This window comes from Haliaeetus albicilla, chromosome W (genome assembly GCF_947461875.1).
Source record: "Haliaeetus albicilla chromosome W, bHalAlb1.1, whole genome shotgun sequence".
In the NCBI taxonomy this organism is placed as follows: Eukaryota; Metazoa; Chordata; class Aves; order Accipitriformes; family Accipitridae; genus Haliaeetus; species Haliaeetus albicilla.
The window spans coordinates 11,606,817-11,630,632 of NC_091515.1; positions in this window are offsets into that span (position 1 = coordinate 11,606,817).

Genomic DNA, 23,816 nt, shown 5'->3' on the forward strand with positions numbered 1-23,816 from the left:
CGCAGAATCACCTAAGAGAGGTCAAGAAGCGGACAAGTGAGGAAGACTATGGAAGACCACCAGAGGGCTTCTGAAGACTACCAGAGACCTTCACTGCGCCTGCGTGAAGAGACATTTACATATGCTAATGATTTATCGGAAAGTTAATGATTATGTATAACATTTTCTAGAAATTTAGTGAATATGTATAACAGGTGTGTATTTAACCTGCACAGTTAGACTAGCCAGGTGCACACGATAGGTGGAGCGATCCCCTGTGTGTCCAGCACTGCAATAAAGGAGTGCCTGCTTCTTAACTTCTCATTGCTGTTAAGGAGTTTTATTCCGGATTTTGGTAACAGATGCACAGGCAAACTTTGTAACTTCCTTGTGTATATACATTATGATAAAGTAATTACATGACTGTAGATATTTTTTGCACAGAATTCCTACCTCATTCAATGAATAGGATGGATCTGCTTGGAAGGCCATCTGCAGTGAAGGAAAACCTCCCTCTAAGAAGCCTTGTGTATTGCATCACTTGGAAAGTATGCATTTCCTAGTGGAAACTTAGGCTCTACCTGCCTGGAACAAAAGGCTTGTACTATAAAGGCTATAGGAAGAGCCACAGAAGTAGGTTTATAAGTGGAAAAAGAGGAAGAGAAATGAAAGGAAAGAGAGGATGATTTTAGTTATAGTAGCTGAATTCTGTTCAGGGGAACCTAACTCCTCCTTTCTACACTACCTGTGTGTCGTGGTTTCAGCCCAGCCGGTAACAAAGGACCACGCAGCCGCTTGCTCACTCCTCCCGCCCCCCTCCGGTGGGATGGGGGGGAGACGGAGGAGAGAAAAGAAAAAAAAACCTGGAACCTCGAGGGTTGAGATAAAGACAGTTTACTGGAACAACACAAAGAAATTACAACAACAACGACGGTACTAATGAACAAGTATACAAAAAGAGTGATGCACAGTGCAACTGCTCACCACCCGGGACCTGACGCTCCACCACTTCCCCCACCGAAAGTCGAGAGAGCTCCCCCCAGCCCGCTCCCCATTTATATACTGAGCATGATGTCAGATGGTATGGAATAGCTCCTTGGCTAGTTCAGGTCAGCTGCCCCGGCTATGCCCCCCACCTCCCAGGTTCCTGTAAAAAATTAACTCTATCCCAGCTGAACCCAGGACATTATCCACCCCTTATTCTATACCATCTACATCATGCCCAGATCTTACATTTTTCCAATCAACCACTACCACTTTCCTTGTCTTATATATAAGTATATGGACACTCTCCTATCACACACACACACACACAAATAGTATTCCCTTAGTCGATGGGCTACCCCTGTAATGTGTCCATCAATTTTATTTAATCCATGACTTTGGGGCTCCATTTGTTGTAACAGTCCTTCAGGATAGGAGAGATGGTGTGAGGTGTTGTGTTGTTGTATGCTGCCTCTGGAACTTGTGGCTAGTACATTTGGTGCAACCCACGCCCTTGGTCTGCAGGTCGAAGATGTTGATCTTGAGGAAATTACTGGGTGCCAGTTCAAGTTCTATCCCTGTTATACTTGGCTCAGTTTCAAAGTCCATCCTGCAGTCATTTGGGTAATTCTTACAGTAATACCCTTGATATGGCATATAGACACTATAGATACAATGACATACATTGGCAGGTTATTTAGCAGTTAAATATCACACAGCCTAATTCACTGGCTATTCTCTCCCAAAACCAAATCTCCTTGAGGTGCACATCAAACTTCCCCATCCTTCTGCATCACCCACTAAGTGTACCCAGGTCCCTGAGCAAAAACAACCCCTTGAATGGGTTTGTCTCTGCTTGAGGGAGGACTAACCCAGACTGTCTTTCCTAACATACTCTTCATGCACACTACAGGGACTTTATCCCCTTCTACAGTATGTGGAAGTCTTGGTTGGGCGGGGCCAGCCTGATTGGCAGATCCTCTAGTATTAACCAACCAGGTGGCTTCTGCTAAATGTGTATCCCAATGTTTGAAAGTCCCACCCCCCATCGCTCTCAATGTAGTTTTCAGCAGTCCATTGTATCGTTTGATTTTTCTGGAGGCCGGTGCGTGATAAGGGATATGATATACCCACTCAATGCCATGTTCTTTGGCCCAGGTGTCTATGAGGTTGTTTCGGAAGTGAGTCCCGTTGTCCAACTCGATTCTTTCTGGGGTGCCGTGTTGCCATAAAATTTTCTCTTTAAGGCCCAGGATAGTGTTCTGGGCAGTGGCATGGGACACAGGGTATGTTTCCAGCCATCCGGTGGTTGCTTCCACCATTGTAAGCACATGGCACTTGCCTTGGCGGGTTCGTGGGAGTGTGATATAGTCAATCTGCCAGGCCTCCCACTGTTTATATTTCACCCATCGCCCTCCATACCACAGGGGCTTTAACCGCTTGGCTTGTTTAATTGCAGCACATTTCACATTCATGGATAACCTGTGCCATAGTGTCCATGGTCAAGTCCACCCCTCAGTCATGAGCCCATCTATATGTTGCATCTCTCCCCTGATGGCCTGAGGTATCGTGGGCCCACCAAGCCATAAATAGCTCACCCCTACGTTGCCAGTCCAGGTCCACCTGAGCCACTTCAGTCTTGGCAGCCTGATCTGCCTGCTGGTTGTTTTGATGTTCTTCAGTGGCCCAACTCTTGGGTACATGAGCATATACGTGACCTACTTTTACCACTAGCTTCTCTATCCGAACAGTGATATCTTGCCACAGTGTGGCAGCCCAGATGGGTTGACCTCTGCGCTGCCAGTTGCTCTGCTTCCATTGCTGTAACCACCCCCACAGGGCATTTGCCACCATCCATGAGTCAGTATAGAGATAGAGCACTGGCCACTTCTCCCCTTTCAGCAATGTCTAACGCTAGCTGGATGGCTTTCACCTCTGCAGGCTGACTCGATTCACCTTCTCCTTCAGCAGTCTCTGCGACTTGTCATGTAGGACTCCATACAGCAGCCTTCCACCTCCGATGCTTTCCCACAATGCAACAGGACCCATCAGTGAACAGGGCATATTGCCTCTCATTTTCTGGCAGTTTATTATACAGCGGGGCCTCTTCAGGACACATCACCTCCTCCTCTGGCGACATTCCAAAATCTTTGCCTTCTGGCCAGTCCATGATCACTTCCACATTTCCTGGGTGACTGGGGTTTCCTATGCGAGCTCGTTGTGTGATCAGTGCGGCCCACTTACTCCATGTGGCATCAGTTGTATGATGTGTAGAGGAGACCCTCCCTTTGAACATCCAGCCCAGCACTGGCAGTCGGCGTGCTAAGAGGAGCTGTGTCTCAGTACCAACCACTTCTGAGGCAGCTCAAACTCCTTCATATGCTGCCAATATCTCTTTTTCAGTTGGAGTATAGCGAGCCTCGGATCCTCTGTATCCCCGACTCCAAAACCCCAGGGCTCGGCCTCGGGTCTCTCCAGGTGCTTTCTGCCAGAGGCTCCAGGTAGGGCCATTCTCCCCAGCTGCAGTATAGAGCACATTTTTAACATCTTGTCCTGTCCGGACTGGCCCAAGAGCTACTGCATGAACAATCTCCTGTTTAATTTGTTCAAAGGCTTGTCGTTGCTCAGGGCCCCATTTAAAATCATTCTTCTTCCGGGTAACTTGGTAGAGAGGGCTTACAATCAAACTGTAATTTGGAATATGCATTCTCCAAAAGCCCACAACACCTAAGAAAGTCTGTGTTTCCTTTTTATTAGTTGGTGGGGACATAGCTGCTATTTTGTTGATCACGTCCATTGGGATCTGACGACGCCCGTCTTGCCATTTTACTCCCAAAAACTGGATCTCCCGTGCAGGTCCCATGACCTTACTTTCTTTTATGGCAAAACCGGCTTTCAGAAAGATTTGGATTATTTTCTTCCCTTTCTCAAAGACTTCTTCTGCTGTGTTGCCCCATACGATGATGTCATCAATATATTGCAGGTGTTCTGGAGCTTCACCTTTTTCCAGTGCAGCCTGGATCAGTCCATGGCAAATAGTGGGGCTGTGTTTCCACCCCTGGGGCAGTCGATTCCAGGTGTACTGGACGCCTCTCCAAGTGAAAGCAAACTGTGGCCTGCACTCCGCTGCCAAAGGAATGGAGAAAAATGCATTAGCAATGTCCATTGTGGCATACCACTTGGCTGCCTTTGATTCCAGTTCATATTGAAGCTCTAACATATCTGGCACAGCAGCGCTCAGTGGTGGCGTGACTTCATTCAGCCCACGATAATCTACTGTTAGTCTCCATTCCCCATTAGATTTCTGCACGGGCCATATGGGACTATTAAAGGGTGAGTGAGTCTTGCTGATCACTCCTTGGCTCTCCAATTGGCAAAGCAGCTTATGGATGGGGATCAGGGAGTCTCGGTTGGTGCGATATTGCTGCCGGTGCACCGTCGTGGTAGCAATTGGCACCTGTTGTTCTTCAACCTTCAGCAACCCCACAACCGAAAGGTCTTGGGAGAGACCAGGCAGGGTAGACAGCTGTTCAATCTCCTCAGTCTCCAAGGCAGCTATACCAAAGGCCCAACAGTACCCTTTTGGGTCCTTGAAATACCCCCTCCTGAGATAATCTATACCAAGGATGCACGGGGCCTCTGGGCCAGTTGCAATGGGGTTTTTATGCCACTCATTCCTGGTTAGACTCATTTCAGCTTCCAATACGGTTAGCTCTTTGGATCCCCCTGTCACACTGTTGAGGATTTCTTGGCTGGGCGAGGGCATGTGAGCAATCCAGCCTTTAGCTGGGAACGAAGCATAAGTTTACAAAGTGCTGAAGCGGACAAGGACACTGTGTCCTTGTACGCTGGGAAAAAGGAAGATAAGAAGAGCCTGACAACTCCTGGATGACGAAGAATGAGATAAGTAACCGCTGGACACCTCGTGAAGAAGCTTGCACAGCCAATAGAGGATAAGATAGTGTCGCGTGAAACGGGGTATTGTACCAATTAGAGTATTGTATAAGGCACGTGCACAAGCGCATAAGGTATATAACTGTGCTAAAAGTTGTAGTAAATGGGCTTCACTTGATCACATTGGTCTGTGTGTGATGTCCCCTGTGGATCCTCCGCAACATCACACCAGAGATACAGGTGGGTTCTGCCCCTTTATAACTTGATGGCATTAGGGTGCACTGTGCACCAGTGTCTACTAGAGCCTTATATTCCTGTGGGTCTGATGTGCCAGGCCATCGAATCCACACTGTCCAGTAGACTCGGTTGTCCCTCTCCTCCACCTGGCTGGAGGCAGGGCCCCTCTAATCCTGGTTAGAATGTCCGTTACTCACTTTTCGCAAACGTGAATCAGAAGTCCCTTCAAAAGGATCAGAAATGAGATCAGCCCTTCTACTGCGTCTGGGGGACTGCTCACGGGAAACTGGAGCAGCATTTTTCCAAGAAGAATCCTCTTTTCTGGTTGCTTTTTCTCGCAACTCCCGTACCTGTGCATCCAGGACCGAGGTAGGTTTTCCATCCCACTTCCTCATGTCCTCTCCATGGTCACGCAGGTAAAACCACAGGTTGGCCTGTTGTGTGTACTTTCTCTCTCTCTCCTCTCTCTTGGGCAGAGGAATCCTTACTCCCAATAACTGCAATGTGGGCCTGTACAGGTGAGGAGGAGGACATATCCACTTTGAATTGCTGGAACTCTCAGGACAATTCCTCTACAGCCAAGACACAGGCCCGTAGGGAGGAAGACTGACTTCCTTTGTATTGCCGGAGTTGGACAGCCAATTCATCCACCGTTTGTCCATAGCCTTCTTTCCAGGACATTACTGCCAATGAGTTGGCATAGGTTGGTGGCGCACTTCGTAGAAACTTCCGCCACATCGGTTGTGTGCATTGGACTTCATCTGGATCTGTGAGTGACTGTGCATTTTCTGGATCATTATAAATCACCTCCAGCAGCGCTAATTCCCTCAGGTACTGGATACCTCTCTCCATGGTGGTCCACTTGCCTTGGTGACATGTAACTTCATCCTTGAAGGGGTATCTTTCCTTTACACCTAACAGAAGTTGCCTCCAGAGGCTGAGGACTTGTGTGTTTCTCCCAATCGCCTTGTCGATGCCCCCTTCCCTAGACAGAGATCCCAACTGCTTGGCTTCCTTACCCTCTAATTCCACACTACTAGCCCCATTATCCCAGCATCGGAGCAGCCAGGTAACAATGTGCTCACCTGGGTGGCGGCTAAAATCTTTTCGCATGTCACACAACTCACTCAGGGATAGAGATCGGGTAATTATTTCAGGTTCTGCCTCTTCCTCCTGTTCTCGCGATGACCCTGGTTCATCCTCATCTCTCACTAAGCGAACTGATTTCTTTGTGTGTTTCTTTTTCTGTACAGGGGTGACTGATACTGGCACAGGTTGGTTCTGTGGTTTAGCTGCAGTATCTGTCACCGGGGTAGGGGTAGCCACGGTACCTGTTGTCGGGGTAGGGGCAGCCACGGTGTCTGTTGTCAGGGTTGGGTTAGCCACGGTGCCTGTTGTCGGGGTTTGGGTAGCCACGGTGCCTGTTGTCGGAGTAGGGGTAGCCACGGTGCCTGTTGTCCTTTTTTCCATCTTTTCCCCCTTTTCCCCCTGAGGATGCTGCCTAATATCAAGCAGTGTTTGGTAGATACTGGCCAGGGCCCAGCACAGTGTAGTGAGTTGTGTGTCTCTGGGATAGCCACAGCATTTTCCTTTCAAATATTCTATCACTTTATGAGGGTTCTGTAGTTGTTTGGGAGTGAACTTCCAAGCCACTGGAGGTGAGAAGTTCTCTAGATACCTGCCCATATCCTCCCACATGCCGTGCCACCCATGAATATCCAGCTTTGGGACAGATCTCTGGGTGGTACTCTTAAAGACCCTTTTTGTAGCCCTAAACAAGACCTGAAACTTAGTCAGGAGGCATAGCACTAACAGCACACTGGCTTGCGCATCCCAAGGATATTCAAAATTCTCAAAAGCTGTTGTAATTAGTCGGAAGGAGAGAAGGGAAGCGAACGGACGGGGGGGAAGTATTCCCCCCTAACTTCCCCATGAATTGGGTGTAATTACCAATAAAATCTGATAGAAGGTGCCCAAAGTATGGAAATGATATCACTGCCTCATACAGATACCAGCTTAACCTCATGACCAGTGATGTAATCATTTCACAAGTCGACATTGCCCAGTACAGCAAAATGATAATCCCAATCACTCTCCCAGAGATGAAATACGCAACTACAGGCAATATATAGAGCATATAAGAGCTTACAAAACGCCACCATGTAAACAAATGAACCAACATTGTGGCTAGCAACTATTTATCTAATATAAGAAATGCGTATGACAAATTTGTTTCAACACACTCTGGCCAGATCTGTTGTTATCTCAACCCTTCGGGCCCCATGTTGGGTGCCAAAAAGGACTGTCGTGGTTTCAGCCCAGCCGGTAACAAAGGACCACGCAGCCGCTCGCTCACTCCTCCCGCCCCCCTCCGGTGGGATAGGGAGGAGACAGAGGAGAGAAAAGAAAAAAAAACCTGGAACCTCGAGGGCTGAGATAAAGACAGTTTACTGGGATAACACAAAAAAAAAGGTTACAACAATAACAACGGTACTAATGAAAGAGTATACAAAAAGAGTGATGCACAGTGCAACTGCTCACCACCCGGAACCCGATGCTCTGCCACTTCCCCCACCGAAAGTCGAGAGAGCTCCCCCCAGCCCGCTCCCCATTTATATACTGAGCATGATGTCAGATGGTATGGAATAGCTCCTTGGCTAGTTCAGGTCAGCTGCCCCGGCTATGCCCCCCACCTCCCAGGTTCCTGTAAAAATTAACTCTATCCCAGCTGAACCCAGGACACTGTGTAATTCTAGCTGAGGGATGACTTTAAAGTTGGCATGAGTGCTCTCCATCTTCTGGGAGACTCAGGATTTTGGGAATACTAACAGAGGATTGTTAACAGGATTTCTGTTTTAACAGACTAAAGGATATATTAAATGGGCATAATGCATACACACAAAGCAGCTGAATTAAAATTACACAAGCAACCTCATTCCCGTCATTTCCTAATTCTGAATGCTTGGCTTTACATTTGAATGCTATTGGCATAGTCTAAGATTTATGTAAAGGGGTTGAGGTTTTCCTTCTTACAAATCAGTGATATAGAGAAACCAGATTGGGATGTTACATTTCTCCTCCATCTCTGTTCCCGTTTTCTTCTGTGTTTTATTATTTCCTTTTTCTTTTCAGTGCACTTTTACACTATTGATCCTGCTCATCTAATGACCTTAAGAAACTCTGTAATAGCCCCGTGTCAGTGCCTGCTGTCTTGCCCCACTAGCATCCAGGACACTGTCACCCTCACATTGCTTTCAAACAGTCCAAAGAAAAATCCATTTCCCCTCTCCTTCTTGTTACCGAAATCCGGAATAAAACTCCTTAACACCAATTTGAAGTTAAGAAGCAGGCACTTCGTTTATTGCAGCGCTGGGGACACGGGGGATCGCTCCTCCAAAGGCGTGTCCAGCTTAACATTAAATTCATCAGTTTTTATAAACTTTTTCTGTCAGGTCATTGTTACATAAGCTCTTTACATAAAAAATGCATACTATGCTCGCTCTTAAATTTAACCTTTATAATAATTGGTCCTTTGATTATATCACCTTATCAATATTCTTATTTAAAAACAATCATTGGTCAATTTCACTTAGCTCTACTGATTGGAATCTTCAATAGTCAAATTGAGATGGGAAGGGTAAGGGGGTTTCCAAGCAGCAAACTGGTGTCCATGATGGTTTCCTTAGTTTCTTGAAACAAAACATAGGAAAACCAGTAAGTTCCTGGTGAGGTTTCTATGGTTAGCTTATTTCAAACTTAAGAATATGAAGGTTCCTATGGTCACACATAACTCAGTTCCTAAAGTTTCTATGGCTACATTTCAAACTTAACACTCCTATACATTATGCTTCACAATTTTCTACTTCTTAATCAAACCTAACTCTTCTATGTGATTAAATTCTGATTTCTTTATCAGAATATTTGCAACATTTCCCCCCTTTGAAAATTTTGAAAATAATTTCAATACATTCACTGTAATTTTACTAATCATTCACTATACGCTGGAGGAAACTCTGGGATTGATTGTCCATCTTGTTGTCTTGCCACAGCTTGGATAATCATGTGATTAAAAGAAGTTTTATGATTGATTTGTTTCTTTAGAAAATAATAAAGCAAGATAATAATCAAAAATATTATCAACAAAGTTAATGTTGTGCTAATCAATGATTTAATCCAAGAACTCAGATTCCAGCCTAGTTTTTTAAAAATCTTGTCTCTCCAACTTTCTTGAATATCTTGTTGCAATTCTTGTGTGTCTTTCTCATCTTTCCCAATAATTCCAAATCATGCTGAGTTACATTCGGAATGTGTATAAAACAGTGGTCCACTCTCTTTCAAATATCCACATACTCCGTGTTCTTTGAGTAAAAGCATATCTAAAGCCATCCTATTTTGCAGGGTCATTTTGGAAGTGGCCTGTAATTGTATGTTTAAATCTCTAAATCCTTTTCTGGTCACATTGGCCAGTTTCTCTACCTGTCCTATTAATCGGTACAGCCAATCTCGATTCCTCTATATTGCCAAAGGGGTTAGTAAAGATTCTAGGGCCCAACTGATTCTAACTCCAGTAGAGGGTTCATTCCATTCATTGTCTATTTCTGACCTTTTCGCCCATTCCAATTTCAAATTTTCTAAAGATCATTTAAAAGGATACTTTTTCCAAATTGGGCATAATGTTGGCATTCCCAAGGTGACTTGTTTTACCTTCCCATCAAGAGGCAGATGGGTTGTCCAGGTTCCGTCACTCATTGCCCAAACTAAGTGTCCTGGACTCTGAATGGTAGTTTTTCTGCAACTAAATATTGTTCCTCTTTTAGGTTTAAATGTTTCAGTCAATTTGAGATCATTTTTAAGTCCTCTACACAAGCAGCCATACTTCAAGGCTGCAGCTAAAGGGGGAATGCTTTGAATTGCCATGTCTTTAGTACTGCAATTGTATATTTTCTCACATTTCCACCAAGATACTAAATTTTCCTTTTCTTGTAATGTACTCCCTCTGTCATTTACTGATGGCCAAGCTGTAAAAATTGACCCTTCCCAAGTAAAACACCAAGGAGCTTTGGCCATATATTAGAATTGAGACAGTATGGTCATAGACCATACTGAATCCCAACTAACTGCCCTTTCTGGTATAGTCTGATTAGTCTTATCACATTTCCATTCCATGATCATTCTAGTTACATTTCTCTTAACTTGTTCATCATAAGTACAGTATCCTACATTATGAAATCTCTCAATTTTAGTAAAAACAGAATTTAACAATTTTTTCACAATCATCTGCCCTGCTCCCTGGAGACTTCCATTGCTTCTTAATATTTGTCACTTGTTCTTGCCATCCAACTACTGGCCTTTGTTCACAGTGGGTAGTCATATTTCTATGTTCTAAATTAGTCAAATTCATTGTCAAAATTCCCCATGGTACAGATTCACCAACTGCCCTTGGTATTGGTAAACAGGCAGTAATTCGTGTCACATTCTGGAAATTAGCAAATCCCTTAATCAGCCCTACCATCAACTTTTCTTCCTGGGTTTTCTTTGGGAGATAAATTAATTGTTCAACTTGTCTCTTATTTCTTGTCTTTTTCTTCAGCTCAATTTGCCTTGATAGTGTTACTGATTTGTTATTAGTTAGAATTAATCATATTTAATTTTAATAGGAATATGGAACTATAAGAACTATTTTAGCAAAATTATATATATTGCATTTTATATATTTAACCAACAACTAACAGCTGCTGTGAAATCTCCTGTGTAGCCCTGTACCAAGGCCGGAGGAATTGGTTAAAATCATCGAGTAGGAACATTTAGAACTTAGATAACAGATGTCAGAATTTCAAATTAATAGGAACTTAGGAACTTAAGAAAATGTATTATGTGTAACTATAAGAATTTGAGTATTGTCTGAAATCAGTTAACCACGGAAGCTTTGGTAAAGATTTACTTTGATCTAATTAACGAGAATTCCAATCAGTAGAGTTAAGTGAGATTAACCAATGATTGTTTTAGTATAAGAATATTGATGAGGTGGTGTGACTGAGGGCCAATCACTAGAAATATTAAATTCAAGAATTAACATTGAATGTATTTTATGTAAATCTAATACATGATGGCGAAAATCGTACTGCGCAGAATCACATAAGAGAGGTCAACTATCGGACAAAGTGAGGAAGACTATGGAAGACCACCAGAGGGCTTCTGAAGACCACCAGAGACCTTCACTGCGCCTGCGTAAAGGACATTTACATATGCTAAGAACTTCCCATAAATCTAATGAATATGTATAACATTTCTCGGAAATCTAATGAATATGTATGAATAAGTTTAATATAAGGTGTATAATTTTGGTGTTCAGGTGTGCGTGGTTCGTGAGAGGACTCGCCCGCGCACCCGGCCGTTAATAAAGAAGTGTCTGCTTATCTACACTAAATTGGTGTTGATAAGTTCTTTATTCCGAGTTTTTCGGTAACAATAGAAACTCACCTTTCTTCTTGCCTCTCATCCAACTCATTTCTAACTTGTCAGGATCAAATTCTGGAATCTGAGTAAAATTACATTCCAATCCCAAAGTACCTCCATAGTTTACTGTTACCTGTCGTTCAGTCACAACCTCAGACCAAGCTCCCACCAACATTATTCTGCAAATCAAAATCCATTTTCCCCAGATTCCAAAACAATACACAAAATTAGACATGCTTCAAAGTCAATTTTGAAGTTCTAGGATCTCTGTATACAACTTTCCAGGATGGTGGAGCTTTCTTCACCAGAGTATAGTGGATCCACGCATCTGATTCAGTGATCTTGACAGCGGTGAAAGTAGTCAGCAATATTTGAAAGGGTCCTTTCCAGCGTTCCTGAAGAGGTTCAGAAGTCCATGTCTTCACATAGACATAATCGCCTGGTTGGAAATCATGTACTGGATTTTCCAAAGACAGAGGCCTGTTCCAAACAACCGCACTCCGAAGCGCAGTTAAAGTTTTTCCTAAAGAAAGCAGATAGTTATATACATCTTGTTTTCCTTTTAGATGTATGCTCAAATTTGGTTCAGGAGATTCATAAGGTTTTCCATATAGTAACTCATAAGGACTGATTAATGTCCCGCTCTTTGGTTGAACCTGAATTCGTAAAAGGGCCAGTGGGAGTGCCTGAGGCCATTTCAAATTAGTTTCCTGACATATTTTACTAACTTGTCTTTTTAATGTCTGATTGATTCTCTCTACTTTTCCACTAGATTGTGGCCTCCAAGGCGTATGTAAGTCCCAAGTAATTCCCAAAATTCTACTAACACCCTGCACTACTTCTGCAACAAAATGGGAACCTCTATCAGAAGAGATTCCAATAGGTACCCCAAATCTCGGGATAACTTCTTGTAATAGCCATTTAATGACCTCCTTTGCTTGATTGGTCCAACAGGGAAAGGCTTCCGGCCATTCTGTAAAAGTATCAACCCCTACCAGAATGTATCGATACCCATTTTGTCGAGGTAGCTCTGAAAAATCTATTTGCCAATAATCTCCTGGTTCCATTCCTGATTTCAGTATTCCCATTTGGACCTTTTTCTTTACAACTAGATTGTTTTTCAAACATATCTGTGTGGATTGTCCGGCTCATAGTTCGCAAATGAGTTTCACCATGTCTAGTGCACACAGGCGACTCATGGGGGGTTACAAAAGCAACCCAGCCTTGGATTGCCTTGAGGCCCTGTCTCTCTGCAGAGACGACTCATGGGGAGCTGTGTAGACAGCTTAGCCCTGGGTTGTCTGATAAACCCTAAACTAAACAGGGTGGCGGCTGTGCCATTCAAAGAACCAAAACCTGCACTGAGCCTTGAAATCCCTTAACAAATAGTATGCCCTGAGTCTCAATCCAACCACTATTTAGTTGCCTGAGGAAGCAAGGTAAAAAAAACCCCAAACCTGGAGGGTTTCAACTTCAGTTTCAAATGACAGCCTTGTGTATTCAAACAATCACAGACCAATGAAGGAAAGATAAGGGGAAACTCCACTCAGATATACTTAATCCATTTAGGCATATATCATATTCCACTCAGACATAGTCATACACACCATTCCACAAGTCAGGGGATAAAAACTCTAAGATTCAGGTTGGAAACGGGGAGTCACTTCTCCAACTATACAGTTGGCTTGCAAAGGCAACCCTCCCCCGCCCTTGATCAGGATGCCGGTCAAGGTAAATTCCCTGGGATTGAAAGCCCTTACCTGGAGGGGTAAGTGAATATTGTTTATGCTTTAAGTTTGTAAACACATGTGTGCTTGTGGTTGTCTGTGAATCGCTTGTGGTTGTAATAATGTACTACTCTTGCCTTAAAAAATTGCAATAGTGCATTCCTCCATTGTATCTGTAAAACCTGCAATAGTGGCGTGTTAAGTCTGTAAGTGAAGTTCAAATAAATCATTTGCTTGAACCTTGCAGTTAAGTCCTTTTCCGTCACAGATGGGGAGTTAGAAACAACCGGTTGGATATTTCTCCAAACAACTGGACTTAGTAAGTAAGGGCTGGCCTGCTTGCCTGAGAGCTGTTGCAGCCACTGTGATGATAATACAGGAGGCTCGAAAATTGACTTTGGGAAGAAAGATGGTGGTATATGTGCCACACATGGTGATATTGTTACCAAAATCCGGAATAAACTCCTTAACACCAATTTGAAGTTAAGAAGCAGGCACTTCGTTTATTGCAGCGCTGGGGACACGGGGGATCGCTCCTCCAAAGGCGTGTCCAGCTTAACATTAAATTCATCAGTTTTTATAAACTTTTTCTGTCAGGTCATTGTTACATAAGCTCTTTACATAAAAAATGCATACTATGCTCGCTCTTAAGTTTAACCTTTATAATGATTGGTCCTTTGATTATATCACCTTATCACTATTCTTATTTAAAAAACAATCATTGGTCAATTTCACTTAGCTCTACTGATTGGAATCCTCGATACTCAAATCAAGATGGGAAGGGTAAGGGGGTTTCCAAGCAGCAAACTGGTGTCCATGATGGTTTCCTTAGTTTCTTGAAACAAAACATAGGAAAACCAGTAAGTTCCTGGTGAGGTTTCTATGGTTAGCTTATTTCAAACTTAAGAATATGAAGGTTCCTATGGTCACACATAACTCAGTTCCTAAAGTTTCTATGGCTACATTTCAAACTTAACACTCCTATACATTATGCTTCACAATTTTCTACTTCTTAATCAAACCTAACTCTTCTATGTGATTAAATTCTGATTTCTTTATCAGAATATTTGCAACATTTCCCCCCTTTGAAAATTTTGAAAATCATTTCAATACTTTCATCTTTTCTGTTTGAGGTGTCGTGGTTTAACCCCAGCCAGCAACTAAGCACCATGCAGCCACTCACTCACTCCCCCCCATCCAGTGGGATGGGGGAGAAAATCAGGAAAAGAAGTAAAACTCCTGGGTTGAGATAAGAACGATTTAATAGAACAGAAAAGAAGAGACTAATAATGATAATGATAACACTAATAAAATGACAACAGTAGTAATAAAAGGATTGGAATGTACAAATGATGCGCAGGGCAATTGCTCACCACCCGCCGACCGACACCCAGCCAGTCCCCGAGCGGCGAATCCCTGCCCCCCCCACTTCCCAGTTCCTAAACTAGATGTGACGTCACATGGTATGGAATACACTGTTGGCCAGTTTGGGTCAGGTGCCCTGGCTGGGCATGAGAAGCTGAAAAATCCTTGACTGTAGTCTAAACACTACTGAGCAACAACTGAAAACATCAGTGTTATCAACATTCTTCACATACTGAACTCAAAACATAGCACTGTACCAGCTACTAGGAAGACAGCTAACTACATCCCAGCTGAAACCAGGACATGAGGCTACTAATTTTTTTTAGTAGTCTCACTTGAACAGGGATTATGTCAGTTTGTTTAAAACAGCCAAAAGTGACACAGATTATAACAATGATGATAACTATCAGAATTATATTTTATAAAAGCTCAGTCAATCATCCAGTCAGAGAAAATCTAAAGTTTTAAAATATTTTGTTTAGTTAAAAACTTTCTATGTTTGATCTTAATTCTCTACTGTTTTGAGCTATATGTTTTATTTTGTCTATCTGATGATTTAGATCATCTGTCACATTTGGTATGTAGATATAACATAAATCATTTAAAAGTCCAATGTACCTATATACTCCATGTTTCTTAATAATAATAAGTCTAAAGTTAATTGATTTTACAATGCCATTTTACTAGTAGCTTGTATTTATACATTGAATTTATTTAGTCCACTTCAAGTAACATTAGCTAATGTTTCTACTTAGAATGAAAGATTGTGAAGAGTCATCTTATTTTAAAGAGTTGTTAACTGTGGTAAAAATATAGACTTTAATACCCATCCTATTTTAGTTCCAGTACTTGGTAATTGCCAAGTATCACCTTCTCACTTTACCCAATTCCACCATCAAGGCCACAAGGAAGGTGTTTTGGGTTTTTTTGTTGTTTGGTTTGTTTTGGGGTTTTTTTATCTTCTTCCAGAGAGGGTATAGAGTTATTAAGTCTAAAGTCCATTATTTGCTTTTGTCCTTCATGAAAAGGTGAGTGGATCACGTACCATCACTACTCACCCAAACAGTTAACCCTAAACTTTTCACCTGTCCTTTAATACAGTCAATTCCAGGCCAAATTATTCTTCCATTATTAAAAAGGGACCAAATATAATTTAAAATATTATTATATTTTCTACAAATACATCTTCATCTTAGACCTTTAGCTACTGGATAAAGTCTGAATTTCTGGGTCAGAGGAGTCACAAGTATAAACTTTCATATAGTTCTATTTAGGATGTGTGATTTTCTCTGTCTAAACCAATCTAAATTTCCATAGATGGTCCTGTCTCTGGGTGGATCTAACAAGGATCCTGGAACTCCAATAAATTCTAAACATCATTTTATAGTTTGAATATGATCTCAAGTTCCTTTTTGCACTTGTCTCTATGGTTTTGGCAATTGACAGCCCCAAGGGGTGTTTGTACAAGTTTCTCCCGAAGGGCGATAAATTAATTCTTTTGTCCATGAGGTGGATGGTTTGGTAATGTTATAATTCAAAATGTTATAATACCTTCTTTCAAATTTAAAAAAAAATAATTGCCTTTTAAATCCATCCAATTTAATTTGCTAAAATTATTTTCATTGTCCCACATCTTTTCTCAAGTTTTGGTTAAATTCAATGTCAATATTCCCCATGGAACTGGATTTTCATCTGACTTTGGAATTGGAAGACAGGCTGTTATTGAGGTTAAATTTTGTGTCTTCACAAAACTTTGAATCAATTCTAAAACTAGATTATTTTTTATCAAAATTACAGACGATTAATATCAGGATTAGTAGCTCTAACAATAATTGTTTCATTTTGTTTATCTTATGTTTAGAACAACTTAAAAAAAAAAACTTAAAACCTGTAACACACAAAAAGATTACTGTCCTTGACAATATTCCTAATAGCAACCCTAATATCATAAGCTTTACACAATTGTTTTCCCAAATAAATAACAGACAACTTATTTATAGATTTTCAGTTTCAAAGGACCAGTTTCTTTAGACTTCCAATTTCCCGTTGGTGTTTTCTTTATTCTTGAATAATGAAGCCAAGGTTCTTTTCCCAGACCTTTACTGCTATATATGTTGTTAAAATGACTTGATACGGTCCTTTCCACTTCTCAGCGATTTTATAGATATATTCAATCTCCTGGCCAGAAGGGACGTGCTGCTATGTCCAATTCTAAGGGCCCAGCTGTGGAGACATACTGATGAAGTTCTTAAAAAGAATTTCTTGAAAAAAATCATAACACCCTTTAAAAATATATCTCCAAAGGCACTCAAGGTACTCAAAACATAGAACTCTTGATATGGTCTTTCATATAACATTTCATAATGACTTAAATTTTCTTTCTCTTCTGGCTATACTCTGATTCTTAATAGAGCCATGGGTAACGTTTTAACCCATGTGAGTGAGGTTTCCTGACAAATTTTACTCAGCTGTATAGTTCATTCTTTCTTTTTTTTTTTTTTTCACTTGCTTGTGGTCTATATGGGGTGGGATAGTCTCAATCTATAAATAATACTTTGATCAACTTGCCTCATAATCTTTGCTATATAATGAGGGTCACTGTCAGATGACATTCCTACAGGCACCCCAAATTTTGGTATTATCTCTTTGAGCAAGACTTTAACTACTTCTCTTGCTTTGTTGGTGCAACAAGGGAAAGCCTCAGGCCACCCAATAAAAATATCAACTAAAACTAAGATATATCCTTCTTTTCAAGACAATTCTATAAAATCGATTTGCTAATATTCTCCTAAAAAAAAATTTCCTTATTTAATAATTCCAAAGATAATCTTATTACTGGTTTCAGGATAATTTTATATATAAATTTCACATCCGCTTATAATTGTTTAAACAGTCTTTGTCATATTTTACTTTCTGATCCCCAATATACTTTGTTATGTTCAGCTCAGGCAATTTCTATCATTATTGTGGGTGGGACTATTATTTGACCTATCAGTGTTACAGCCTATCCTGTTTCATTTTGTTAGCCTGCAATTTATTAATTAATTCTTCATCTTTTTCATTATAATTTGGAGTTTCTTTAGGCAATTTTACACTTTTCTCTGGAACTAGTGCTAGGATGCCTTTTTCTGCAGCCTCTTTAGCAGCTCTATCAGCCAATCGGTTACCTCTTTCAGGAACAGTCTTACCTAACTGATGTGCTTTACAGTACATTATCGTGACTGTTATTGGTTTTTGGATGGCTTCTAACAATTTCAGTATTTGTTCTGCATGCTGAATGGTGGCTCCTTGTGCAGATAACAGTCCTCTTCCTCTCCATATTGCTCCATGTGTATGTATTACTCCAAAAGCACTTTGAGTCTGTCCAAATGTTGACTTGTTTTTCTTGACTTAGTTCCAGTGCTTGAGCAAGAGCTATCAATTCAGCCTTTTGGGCAGATATATTCGAAGGCAAAGCTCGCGATTCAATTACCTCCTCAGTAGTAGTTATTGCATATCTTGATAAACGCTTTCCTTCACGGATGAAACTGCTTCCATCGGTATATAGTTCCCAATCTGTTTCTTCCAGTGGCGCATCTCGGAGATCCGGTCAGTTGTCTGCAAGCAGTCATGTTCCAGTTCTCCTTTAACTTGATCAGTTGTTGAAAACACAGCAGGGTTAATGATGGTCGTAGTTTTTAAGTAAACATCATCTTGTTCCAGCAACACCACTTGGTATTTCAGCATTCTACCAGGGGCTAACCAATGCCCCCTTTCTGTTTTAACACAGTAGTTATCATATCGGGAACATACACAGTAATCCTTTGTCCTCAGGTGAACTTATGAGCTTCCTGGATCAGTAGCACAGTTGCAGCAACTGCTCTCAGACAACCAGACCATCTCAGACTCACATTATCTAATTGCTTTGAGAAGTAGGCCACAGCTCACCAACTTGGCCCTAAATATTGGGCCAGGATACCCAGAGCTATACCTCTTCTTTCACGAGTAAAATGTTCAAATGCCTTGGTGAGATCTGGCAGGCCTAGGGCTGCTGCCCCTATTACAGCCTGTTTCAATTCTTTGAAAGTAGCTTTCTCGGCATCAGTCCAATGCATTGTTTGAGGTTTTGAGCTGCTCGTATAAAAGTCAGACCAGCAAGCCACAATTTATTATTTACAGGTGACACCACTCAACCATTCCCAAAAATGCTCATAATTAATTTTTTTTGAGCCTTTGGTTCAGGGAGATGACAAATTGTCTCTTTTCTCTCAGTTCCTAATTGTCTCTGTTCTTTTAGGATTTCAAAACTCAAATAAGTTACTTCTCTCTGGGTTATTTGGGTTTTCTCTTTTGACACTCAATATCCACTGATTCCCCAAAAGTTCAAAAAGTTAATAGTTAACTTTGTGCATTGTTCTTCCATCTCAGCTGCAATTAACAGATCATCCATATATTTCAACAAAATTTCTTTATTATTTTCTTTCTTCCAAATTTCTAATTCTCATGCCAATTGATTTCCAAAAATGGTAGGGCTGTTCTTAAAGCCTTGAGGCAAGACTGTCCATGTATATTGTGTTTTTCTCCCAGCCTCAGGATTTTCCCATTCAAAAGCAAAAAGCTCTTGACTATTGGGATCCAAGGGAATACAGAAAAAGGCATCTTTTAAGTCTAACACTGCGAACCATTCTTGTTTCTCTGTTAGGGTTGTTAACAAAGTATAAGGGTTCGATACTACCGGATGAATATCTTGTACTATCTGATTTATTGCTCTGAGGTCTTAAACTAACCTGTAATCTTTTTCATTACCCTTTTAACAGACAAGATTGGGGTGTTATATTTGGATTCACATTCTATCAACAATTTATATCTTAGAAATTTTTGTATTATCGATACTAACCCTTTCTGACTTTCCAGTTTTAGGGGGTATTGTTTAATTCTTACCAGACTCGATCCTGGCTTTAAATCAATTCTCACAGGTTCTGCTCTTTTGGATTTACCAGGAACTTCCCAGCCCAGATGACTGGAATTACAGCATTATTTACTTCGACTGGTATGATCTTCTGCTTTCGGTAACCGTCCTGTAACAACAAAGCCACTACTTCGATATGTTTAGTTTCTGGAATTAAAATTTTAATCTCTCCGTTTTTAACTGTTGAGGATTTCTTGGCTGGGCGAAGGCGTGTGAGCAATCCAGCCGTTAGGTGGGAACGAAGCATAAGTTTACAAAGTGCTGGAGCAGACAAGGACGCTGTGTCCTTGTACGCTGGGAAAAAGGAAGATAAGAAGAGCCTGACAAACAACACCTGGATGCTGAAGAATGAGATAAGTAACTGCTGGACACCTCGTGAAGAAGCTTGCGCAGCCAGTAGAGAATAAGATAGTGTCGCGTGAAACGGGGTATTGTACCAATTAGAGTATTGTATAAGGCGTGTGCACAAGCGCATAAGGTATATAACTGTATCAAACGTTGTAGTAAATGGACTTCACTTGATCACATTGGTCTGTGTGTGATGTCCCTCCGCAACATTTGGCGCCCGAACGGGGACCCTCAGATCAGCACTTTATCGTCTCTACGAGAATCTCTGGTGCAGCTGAACCGACGAGGGAGCGGAGGAGCCGGCCGAAAGTATTCCTGCTGCCCCGGCAGGATGGCACGAGCTTTGGCTGAGCTGGGACGCGCGTAAGTTTGAACCTCGCTCCGAGCGGGGAAAACGAGGGGACGTGCGAAGGCTTGAATCTCGCCCTGATTAGGTGAGCGGTTGGAGAAGGAGATGGGGTTGGACAAAGAGCAGGAAGCAGTCCTAAAGCTCCTTCGTCATTTTCTCTCTGAGAGAAAACTGAAATTCGATAATTCTGTGTTAAAGGGGTTACTTTTATGGGCCTGGAAGAAAGAACTTATCCCGAGTGTAAATGTCACATTTGAAGAGGCGACCTGGGATAATATAGGCAAGGCGCTGTGGGACACTACTGTTACCGAAAAACTCGGAATAAAGAACTTATCAACACCAATTTAGTGTAGATAAGCAGACACTTCTTTATTAACGGCCGGGTGCGCGGGCGAGTCCTCTCACGAACCACGCACACCTGAACACCAAAATCATACACCTTATATTAAACTTATTCATACATATTCATTAGATTTCCGAGAAATGTTATACATATTCATTAGATTTCTGGGAAGTTATTAGCATATGTAAATGTCCTTTACGCAGGCGCAGTGAAGGTCTCTGGTGGTCCTCCATAGTCTTCCTCACTTTGTCCGATAGTTGACCTCTCTTATGTGATTCTGCGCAGTACGATTTTTGCCATCATGTATTAGATTTACATAAAATACATTCAATGTTAATTCTTGAATTTAATATTTCTAGTGATTGGTCCTCAGTCACACCACCTCATCAATATTCTTGTACTAAAACAATCATTGGTTAATCTCACTTAACTCTACTGATTGGAATTCTCGTTAATTAGATCAAAGTAAATCTTTACCAAAGCTTCCGTGGTTAACTGATTTCAGACAATACTCAAATTCTTATAGTTACACGTAATACATTTTCTTAAGTTCCTAAGTTCCTATTAATTTAAAATTCTGACATCTGTTATCTAAGTTCTAAATGTTCCTACTCGATGATTTTAACCAATTCCTCCGGCCTTGGTACAGGGCTACACAGGAGATTTCACAGCAGCTGTTAGTTGTTGGTTAAATATATAAAATGCAATATATATAATTTTGCTAAAATAGTTCTTATAGTTCCATATTCCTATTAAAATTAAATATGATTAATTCTAACTAATAACAAATCAGTAACACTACTAGCTGCAGGGGGGGTAAGGTAAAGGAGTTGAAAAAATATGCAGAGCACTGGAAGGCAATTCGAGACACGCTGGAGGCAGAGAGGGCGGACCGGCAGGCAGCCGCCGCTGCCCGCGCGGCAGTGAACCCCTCCGCTGCCTCCACGGCTGCCGTGTCAGCCAATCCCGCTGGAGTTGGGGGGATATTCTCCACACAGCTATCTCCACCCCCCCTAACATCCATTCCCGTTAACACTAAGACGCCTGCACAGACACAGCCTTTGCCTATACCCAGCCAGGCCGTTGGCGCTGAAAAAATTCCCCCTTCTGTTACTCCGCAAGAAACAGGGGAATTAGAGGGGGCTGACTGTCGCCCGCCAGACCCGAAGCCGACAGACTCGGGGGTGACTAGTGCGGATAGACAGATTGCGGGGGACAGGGAACCATCTCCATCGGGTGGTGCGATGGAAGAGCTCCTGAGGGAGGTGGTGCACCAATTACAAAAACTAACGGTACGGTCGGAAGAACCAGAAGTGAGGGAGAGGCGTTCATCCTCCCGAAAGAATGAACCGAGAAAGCAAGAGAACGAAGATTCTAGCTGTATGCCAGTCCCGCTCCCTTTCCCCCCCTTCTCGCCGCCCCCTCCGGCGCCTCCCTCGGCCCCTCCCCTCCCCCGCCCCCTCCCGCCCCCTTCTCACCGCCCCCTCCGGCACCTCCCTCGGCCCCTCCCCTCCCCCCGCCCCCTCCCGCCCTCCTCCCTTTCCGCCCCCCCCTCCGCCCATTGACAGCGACGCGTGTCAGCCGGCCATGCAATGGCCCGACGCCAGCCAGGGCCGCGGCCGGCCCCCGGGCAGACCTATCCGCGCCCCCGCCACAGCCCGTTAATCCATCCCGCCTTTCGGAACCAGAGACGGTGAAACCAACTGCGCCCGCGATAGACGCGGAGTCGCCTGCAGTAGCCTCTGCAGAGGAAAGGCAGAGACATTGGAGGGGAACAATAAGAGATGCCATTATAGAGGGGACTATGCTCCAAGCATTCCCAGTTATTGCATCCAATGGACAGAAAAAATGGGAGGCGTTTGACTGGAAGGTCATTGAGAGATTAAGGAATGCTGTCAGTCAGTATGGAATTAAGTCTGCGTTAGCTCAACAAATGCTGCAATTCATTTTTTCTGCTGATACGCTGATACCTCAAGATATTAAACAGATAGCACATTTGGTTTTGGAGCCCGCCCAAATGTTAGTGTTTTTCCGGCAGTGGGAGACGTTCTGTGATCGGGAACAAGCAACGCCACGACAACAAACAGATCCCTTATGGGGAGTAACCACGCAGATGCTGATGGGTACGGGACCCTTCGCATCAGGGAACGCTCAGTTACAATGTATCACTGAGGTTCATCATCTATCACAGATCTTGGCGTATCAAGCTTTTCTTTCCATACCAGACAATATTCGAAACCATACTTTTACTCAGGTGAAACAGGAGCATAATGAACCTTTCGCACAGTTTATTAATAGACTGCATAGGGCAATCTATGACCACCCTGACATGACCGAGCAAATGAAAGAAAACATGTTCAAAATGCTCGCTTTCGAAAATGCTAATGAAAAGACACGCAAAGCATTGTGTAACTTGCCGAAAAATGCAGCCGTCGTTGATATGATAGAATACATGGATCGAGCAGTGGACTCACAGAAAACAGCCTATGTTGTCGCAGCTCCACAAGGAGCTACAAAGAAGCACAGGGCCAGTAAGACACCCTTGGTCAAGTGTTTTAACTGTGGCAAACGTGGACACATTAGGAGCCAATGTACAGCCTCTGATAAGAAAGATGACAATACTGCCCCAGAATTCAAGAGGAAGGGAAACTTCACTCCGAGCGCGACGGCCCCTCGCGCGATGACACAAATGCAAGGGGCTTGGGCTGCTAGCCCTCAGGCAGCCTCGCAACCACCAGATCCGCCACTGCAGGGAGCTCCGGAGTGGATGTGGAAACCGCAGTAGACATTATGTTGATGGACGCAGGGGTACACTTGGTGGATAGCAACATAAAGGGACCATTGGGGCTCGGGCTTAGTGCATTTGTGATGGGACGATCTTCAACAGCTCTAAAAGGAATTCTGGTAGTCCCAGGGCTTATTGATGCAGATTTTTGTGGGACTGTGAAAATTATGATTCATGTTTTAATCCCTCCTGTTTCTATTCCTAAAGGTACCAGAATAGCACAATTAGTTCCATTCAGGTCGTGTGTTCCAAACCCAGGTGAAGTACAACGTGGAGATGGTGGATTCAGGTCCCCAGGGAAACCCCAGGTATACCTTGCCATGGACATAACAAAAGGTAAACCAGAAAAGGTAGTGCAATTGGAAGGGCCTGACGGAGTTGTCGTCAGAAAACCAATGATA